The 9140-nt window shown below is 32.6% G+C and overlaps 1 long non-coding RNA gene across 1 annotated transcript; it reads right to left on the bottom strand.

The window, feature by feature from the left end:
• Positions 1 to 722: 722 nt before the first annotated feature.
• LOC121123545 (uncharacterized) lies at positions 723 to 1185 on the bottom strand. The gene is made up of 3 exons (XR_005866032.2): positions 1045 to 1185; positions 934 to 984; positions 723 to 864 (listed from the first exon to the last, which is right to left on the bottom strand). It is a non-coding gene; the product is annotated as an uncharacterized lncRNA (long non-coding RNA).
• Positions 1186 to 9140: the final 7955 nt, after the last annotated feature.

Genomic DNA, 9140 nt, shown 5'->3' with positions numbered 1-9140 from the left:
GTCTTTTAATTATTTCTTTTTTCTACCGAATATTTTATCACTTGTATCAATCTCAAAATTTTGATGTCCGTTTATGTTCCGTTTTAAGTCTAAAAGAATCATATGGATCAAATAAAAACAATCTTTTTTGATGTAAAAAAATAAACTATTTAACCTTGACCCTATTCTTTTTTCTTTTCTTTTACATCAGCTGAGTTAATTGAATATATTTAATGATTGGCCAAAATGATATCTCAAAAGGAAGAAAAAAAACTCTCTCTTGGGGTGATCAACTCGTTAATACCGTGACTTTCTTTTCTTTTCCTATTTTTTCCCCTCCATTTTTTCTCTACCTGCAGCTATTTGTTAACAGCTGAAATTTAGGTCAAAATATTTTCCAAATACTTCTAAAATATAGGAATAATAATGTCTTTAAATAAATTTATTTAAAGATACTGAAGGATACTTTATCTTTTACTGGGGTACTGTACATTAATATCAGTTTAAATGAGACTGGAACTTTAAAAATCGCTACTTTTCCTAGAATTAATCAAGGAGGCGGGGCTGGATCAATTTTAAGCTCCATATTATGGAGTAGAATAACTTTTACAAAGAAGCTCATAAATTAAATACCTATTCTGAATAAATCAATCTGTAGAAGAGAGGCATGCCCGTCCCGATTCTCTTGTTCCTATGCCCTCTTATTAAAACCTATAAATGTTAGCAATTAAATGAAACCATAATGAAATTGATTTGATTATTTATTTTTAAAGAATTCTAATTGTTTTAAGTACATTTTATACATGGCCTCGTCTTAAGTACATTTTATACATGGCCTCGTCTTAAGTACATTTTATAGACGGTTTCGTCCTACAATATGGCTTTCTGTAAATAATAATGATAAATTGATAATTAGTAAGTCATTGTCTAAACAACAACAATGGGATAACTTACGCTTATGAGGACGAGTAGCACTTCTTCTGTTTCTAGAGTTGGAATGTTGGGCTGAAAAGGAATAAATTACTCTGAAAGTGTCACATAATTGACAAGGATTCTTTCAATTACCCTTTTGGAGTCCCAAAGCAGCGGGCATGACAAGGCCAAAGATGGCAAGGACGGCGAAGATAGTTTTCAAGTTGAATTGCATGTTGATTGAATATCCAAAAAAAGGAATGATGATTTTTTCAACATTTCAATATCCTTTTATAGATACGTCAATGATTATAATAGGTAGAACGTACAAGTGTAATTACTTTATTGAAAGTGTATTAATAACATAAGTAACATCATTGAGTTATTCTAATTATAAGCAATACTCCAAATAGTAATCTGCATTACATTTATCAAATAATTATATTATAATAAAATATGTTTGGTCAAATTAGTTCCAGGTTACATTTTTTGATATTTCTTCGGATAAAATATCAACAAAAAATTACTTTAAATGACAAAAATAATTGGGCTTATACATAACTCAAGACAAGCTTTTTTCCACTCGGAACCTCGACTCTCAAAAAGAAAAGGAAAAAACGCGCGCCTTCTGTATTTATTTATTTTGCCAATTGTTAATTATTATGGGAAGAGTTATTAATGTTATTTTTGGAGAGTGTTAGGAGAAGACGGGTGGTATTACTGAATTAAGACCCTTATGAATATTATCTGTCTATTATTTTTGGTGGGGAGGGGGAGAAAATGAATTACTGCTATTAAAAGGATAACCTTTAACATTTAAAAGATACTATTGGTCCAGAGACAATGTTATTTTTTTCAAAATATCCAAAATCTGTGATTATATTTATGTCACTAAGTATTTTTTATTATTATTAAACTAAAGGTAAGCGATACTTTTTCCTTGAAAGGGAGATGTTAACACTGCGAGACCTATTAAATAGTGAACAATAAATAAAAAACCGTTTTTCCGTTTCCAATCGCTCTACTCTCTTTTTTCTTCAGAAAAGTGAAACAAACCCTTGTTAAGGATATACTATGTATATTAAATGATAATTATTTAATACATATAAAAATCAATAATTATGTAGAGGGAGCGGGGATCAAATTGTTGCCTACTTTAAACATTGATAACTTGAAGACGACATTATCAAATAAAAAACCGGTTACCAAAAAGGAAAGCTATTCTCGTCGGCTGACGATACGTAGTTCAGTTAGCATCATGCCGTCATCATATGAGGAGATAAAGAGCTATAAGTGGAACGAGGAGCTTTCGAGGTCCGCCGTAGTCATGGCATTGGTTAATAATGGAGGTGAGATCTCCAATTCAACGATTGCTTCAACCTTAGGAGTGAATTTACGGACTGTTCAGCGTATCCGTAAGAAGCTAGAGGACACCTGGGATGTTGATGCCACCATAAAGAGGGCACCCAAGGAGGAGGGCGCCGACAGGAAGGTCAGAGACACTGACTTTGTCGACAAGGTGAAGAAAATGGTTGAGGATGACCCTACCAGGTCCATGAAGGCCATGGCGAGGGATCTGGGCTGCCATGAGAAAACAATAAGGGACTGTGTATCTGAGGATGTAAGTTGCAGGAGCTACAAGATGCAGGTGGTCCAGATCTTGACCCAGAAGGGAAAGGACAACAGGTTGATGAAGTCAACAAAATTGCTCAACAAGCTCAAGCACCCAAAGCAGCCCGGGATGCTGTGGATTTTCTCTGATGAAAAGAATTTCTGTCAAGATCAGAAGGTCAACAAGCAGAACAACAGGTGGATAGCCACCTGCACCAGCCATGTGAGGAAGGTAATGAAGACCAAGTTCCCTGCAACGGGCATGGTGTTCGGGTTGGTCAGCAGTGAAGGTCATGTTATGCCTCTCCACATGTTTGAAACGGGTCTAAAGGTCAATACAGAGGTCTACCTGGATGTTATGGAGAAGGTGGTTCGGCCCTGGATCCAAGGGGTGGCCGGAGACAGTCCCTGGCTGTGGCAACAGGACTCAGCACCCTACCATGTTTCCAAAATCTCCATGCAGTGGTTAACCGAGAACTGTTATGACGTCGTAACCAAGGATTTGTGGCCTCCTAACTCTCCCGACATTAATCCTTTGAACTATTTTGTCTGGGGCTATGTCAAAAGACATACCAACCGACATCCCCATAGCACCAAGGCCAGCCTGATGGACTCCATCAAGGAGGTAATTTGCAACATGGACAATGAGATGGTCAGAAGAGCCTGCGGCCGGTTGAGAGGCCGTATTGAAGCCGTTATTGATGCCAACGGTGATTATATCGAATGAATGGCTACTCTATAGCTATATGCTCGTCATAGTTTTGATTTTCAATAAAAAAGTTAAAAAATGTATATTTTGTGTAGTTTTTTGTAGAAAAATATTTTGGCGACAATTTGATCCGCGCTCCCTGTATGGAGTGGCACGACTTCACAAAGTATCTATGCTAAAAAATATAGCAATTAGATGAGAAAGGTTATAGATTCAGGAAGATAGTGGATAACAGATTATATAGGTTCCATTCCATAAAAAATTACAATTAAATATGTTAAATATGCAAGATATTACCTAATACCGTATAATACCTCCAGACTTTACTTCCAATAAGATCAGAAGTACTTGGTAATATAAGGGTAGGTAAATATTAATTAAAGAACGGTACCAAGTCTTAAGAAAGTATACATATATATATATTAATAAAATAAAGTATGTTTGTATGTTTATTTGAGTGTCGGATGACAGTGGTGTCCGCAGGTGTAGGGGGCACCACTTTCATCCGACAGAAAAGAAAAAATTTAAATGGTGTAAAAAATTTATAGGATTATTTTCTACATAAAAGAACCAACCCAAAAATTTTGACTGTTAAAGTTTTTCAAAAAAACTAAGGTTCTAGAATAAAATCTTTTCGACGCCCCTAGGTAAGGACTCATTTTTAACAACAAGCTCACATTAAAAAAAAATGAAGTACATAATATATAAAATAAAAAATAACTAATATGACTTTAGATTAGGCTTAGAAACAAGCCTATGAGTACTCTAGAAACTAAAGTACACATTGGCTCATCCATCATATTTAAAAAAATTATTGGTATTATTATTTTTGAGGAGAGAATATCTAAGTATTGAGTGACTACGTGTGAGTGTTATAATGAAAAACAAAGAGAAACACTAAGGATTTGGTGGAAATGTATTCTTCTACATTATTAAAGCAAGTTTGTCTGTTAGTCGGTTCCTAATTACTCTATGTAATACTGGCTACTGCCACTTGTAAATTAATATAAAAACAAAATTATATTGAAATGTTATACTAATATCCGTTTAGAGTTGATAATACTTAGTAAAAAAAATATTTCTCGACTTAAAAGAGTTTTTTTTTTTAAAGTAGCAGCTACTTTAAGTCATATAAGTGCAAATTGATTAAAAGTGCTAAAAGTAATAACCATGTAATAGTAATTGATTTCAAAAAGCGCATCGCAACAATTTGAACAAAAAATTTCGTCTAGTTTCAAGAAAGAAAGTAAATATTTTCTTTGAAGCTTTTAAAATAACTACAGGATCGGTTATAGCGGCGAGTGGGGTAAATTTTAATTTAATTTTCAATTTTGTTTGTTTTTCTGAGAAAATAAATTGGAGTTTTTTTTGGTGACCTTTTTTTAAAAAATCTTTGTCTATTTTAACAAAATGACTTTATTTTAGGATATTTATATTCATATATATTATACTCATGAAAGACGGAGAGTAACACTAGTTATTTGTTGAAGAGCTATGAGTCTAAGTTTAAAATGTCTGCAGAATTATATATATATATATTTAATTTCAAAAATCCATAGCTATTCCCAAAATATTTCAAAAGTTCAACTTTTTAGAAAAAAAAAATCTACAGCTATATACAAAAAAAATTATTTTTTTGAAAAATATTTCCAAATATAAAATTTTAAAAAAAAATACCCCTATTTTTGCATAAATTTTTTTCATCATAAGCAAAAAAGTTTCTAGTAAAATGTAAAAATTCCTAAATTTGGCGGTGGCTATAGCATCTTCACCCCAACCTCTGAGAATGCTATTGAGTGGTATTATTGCTGTAGTTATAAGAAATATGTCTTGCTGGTATGTTTACGTTAAAGAAACCGTAAATTCGCATGACAAACCTAATAAATTGTAAAAGAGCAACTTTGCACACAAGACATTCTAGTAAATTAGCTATATACAGCTATAGGAAGAGGATGAATGAAATGAACAGAAATATAATTCCGTATTTAGCAAGAAGATATGCAGGAACTAACTAGTTTGGTGTCAATCTTCAATTCTACTCTTAGTCCAACAAGGACTTACACTTTTAACCGTAATTTCAAATAAATTTCGATCAATTGATTCCTTCAAACAACCAAATAAAAACGTGGGTATTAATCAATCCATTAAACTCACGTGCAAGCTATAAAAGCACTCATATCTACACAATAACAGAGATTCTTATTTATAATGAACAAAAAGATATGTAAGTAAACTTCAATAAATAAACAAATAAAAGTACCCACCTATTTTTTTATATATGGGCGATAAAACCAGTAAACGTAGTCCACACATTGAGTCATCTTGTCGTTTTTAGCGATGCAGTATATATTCTTTTGAGCTCTTTCCTTCAGTTGAGCATATTTTGATTTGAAGCAGCTCACTCTAGATATTTATGAGATAAATACATCTTCACATAGCCTAACATACAATTTAACTGAAAAGGTTACAAGTTAAAAGTCAGGCATTAATATTAATTAATATTTAACAATGTCATCCATTCTAATGATCCACTTTATAAAGTGTGAAGAATATAACGGCATTCATTGCTTGGCAGCCATTAAGGTTCTGTTTCAAAAGAAGGAAACTTAAAAATATCTTCCAAAAGAAAAGAAAAACTATTTTGAAAAAATATTATTTAGTTGGCTAAAACTATGGAAATCAAAGCAATTCTACAACGACGTGGTATTAAAGCAAATTATGAAAGAAAACAGCTAATAATTAGAATGATTTAATTAAAAACAAGAAGTTTAAAATTATGTAAAAGATCAATAAAAAGTACTATAAATTATTAACGTTACTTAAATAAATATTGTCCTAGTTTCAATCAAATAAATATTGTTTCTTGTCTTACTTTATCCACAGCAATAAAGAAAATTAAAGAAACACTGAAAACAATCATGGCTAATCCGAAACAGTTAAGTCATTTAAAATCTATCACTACGACAGATAATTGCTATTATGAGTAAAAAGGCCCATTCAAATCCTTGTTGATAAATCTTATTTTATGTGATTAATTTTTAAATACCAACATCTAAACAATCCAAACTAGAATGGATTTTAAGAGGAGTAGAAAGAAGTAAATCAATTACAAAAGTAAATGTTCCATTTTCTCAAAAACTTAACTCTTTAATATAATTAGTAATTAGAATCTATTTATAAAAACAATAGCGAGAATTTTGATTGCAATTAATTTCTGTTAGAAAAAATGTATGTGTCAGTCCTCATGAATATATCAATAAATATTTTCCTGCAATAAACTCCAAGCAGAAAAATACATGAAAAACACCCTTGTGTATTGTATGGTAAAATGTTGATTTGTTGAACTGGTTGCCATAGAAAATTCATGATCCAAAAACTTACAATTGACAAATTGAAGAAAATCCCAATAATTCTAAATCGTTTATGTGTTTAAAATTTTTTAATACAGAACATGTTCCCTTGAGGTTCAAACATACCATCAATTTTCTATCTCAAAAGAAGGAAACGTATAAATACCTCCCAAAATATATAAAAAATATTACAGCATTCACTATTTGGAAAAAGTTTTGAAAAATATAAAATTACAGCATCTTCAGCTGGTAGAAAATATCAATGGTAGATGCCTATAATGACTTTTATAAAGCATTTTGCACATAAAATTCGAACGGAACTTTTAAAAAATCAAACTACCCAACCTCTATTCTTACTAGTCGACCAGTGTTGGAAACAGAATGATAACAAAATTTAGAACTGTGTAAATCAGAGGTCGGCAACCACCAGCTAGCGGGCCATATCGGTCTGCGAGTGAATTTTGACCGACCTGCCATCTTATCATGGAGAATCATCTAGATATCGTGGCCCCTACTTTCACAAGTTTGCTGAACCCTGATGTAAATTCATCCATGCCTGAATACATAAAAAATAATACCCGTACAATACTGCCTAGGTCTATTCGACCATCTGTTTATGTCTTTATTGCAAAAATATGGGTTTTATTACGAAGTGTCTTCCTTAGTAAAGTTAGTAAAGTATAATCCATAATAAAGTCGATTACTTACATATGGATTAACCGTTTATATACGAAAGAGCAAAAAAATTATATAATAGAATATTCTTCCTTTTTTGGGTATCGTATGGACGTAATTACTAGACTGAGGATTTGTGAGCGATCCCACAATCGCTCACAAATGGGTCATTGGACCTTTTTTAGGAAAAACTGTTCATTTTGCCCTTTTTGTGTGAAATAGATAATTTTTCTATACTTGTATGATTAAACGTAGAAAGTTTGGGTTCTGGTTAGATTACACAACAGCTTTTGATGATTATTTGATGATATTTCTCGAGAAAATCTACCTCCCAAAACCCTCCTTGATTAGTCTTTCTTTTTTTACGTAAAATATGTATCTGATAAAATCATACTTATGATTACATGATCGACTATGTTAATGAGCCGACAACAGCCAATTAAAAGAAGGATAAATTTGGTACAAAATTGACTGTTGAATAATTTCCATAGAATCTGGCAAAAGATGAAAAATACTTTTGTGTCAAATTACCAAATCCCAATCTTCCATTTATGAAAAGTCTCCATTGAAAGAGCTGATGGTGATGTTGGGACTTGTATTAGGATTATTTTCATGCATGGTATAGAAATAGTCTCTAATTTTTTTTTAATATTTAGATAAAGAGAAGAATTAGTCACCAAATACTTCATATCTTGTGGAACATGTACGGTCTGATAGACATGAATCAGGGCCGTCTGCAGGATTATATTTTATGGCTCCAGACCTGAATTTGATCAAATGACTGTAAATCTTCTTTTTAATTAATTAATAATAATTACACTGTTCAATAGCAAAAATGTCAAAAAAATCAAATATATTGAGGTTACTAGAGTTTAATTCCTTGATTTCAAATACGAGGGTCGTTTGTAAAGTCCGTGCAAAGTCCGAGAGATGGCACTACTGGCGCGTTCGAGGTTATGTTAAGTTAGTAGCATATCTTGGAAGAACATGCACCAACTTTCATCAATATCAGTTTATTTTTTTCTGTTTGGCATTCGTTTGAATCGAGGAAGTGGAGTGATTTTTAAAAAAAGGACCAAAAGAATTTCGTGTGTTGATTAAACATTCCTTTATGAAAGGCAAACCCCCTCAGGAGACTTTTAAAAAAGTTTGATAAACATTATGAGGACTCTGTACCTTCAACTATAATAGTTTTTAAGAGGCATCAAAATTTTCGGAGTGGTCGTATGGCACAAGTGACGCTGAACGTTCAACTATTACAGGTACATATTATTCATCGTATTGGACCGCTTGAAAACCAAACTGCAAGAAAAACGCCCAAGATTGCCACCCAAAAAGTATTTTTCCATCACAACAATACACCACCTCACACCTTTGGGAGTTGTGGTCGCAAAATTAATGGAAATAGGCCTCCAACTCGTTTCACATCTTCTCTATTCTTCAGGCTTGGCTCCCTCGGACACCTATTTGTTCCTCAATTTTAAGAAATGGCTGGGGGGAAAAAGATTTTATTCAAAGGAGGAGGTAATTGCGGAAACGAATGGCTATTTTCAGACTTGGACAAATCCTAATATTCGGAAGGGATCAACAAGTAGCGTTGGACAAAGTGTATAAGCCTAAAAGGAGACTCTGTCGAGAAAAAAAAAAACTTCCAGAGCTGCTTCTAGGAAAGGACTTGTATATGATGGATATAATTGTATATAAAGAATGCCCTAAGTAGTGCAGTTGCAAATAGAGTTGCTCAAGATGAAACAGTTGTTCTCCCAATCTCAGCTATTACTAATTTTTCGGTATGTCAAGTAAAATCTCATAGAATTCACATCAAGCTTCGAGTCAGGAAAGGAAAGTCAACTGAAATGTCATTTTTGCACAGTTCGGGACTACAAAGTGTGTTCAGCTACTAT

The sequence above is a fragment of the Lepeophtheirus salmonis genome, chromosome 1 (assembly GCF_016086655.4).
Source record: "Lepeophtheirus salmonis chromosome 1, UVic_Lsal_1.4, whole genome shotgun sequence".
NCBI classification, from domain to species: domain Eukaryota; kingdom Metazoa; phylum Arthropoda; class Copepoda; order Siphonostomatoida; family Caligidae; genus Lepeophtheirus; species Lepeophtheirus salmonis.
This window is presented reverse-complemented; position numbering and strand designations above follow the sequence as displayed.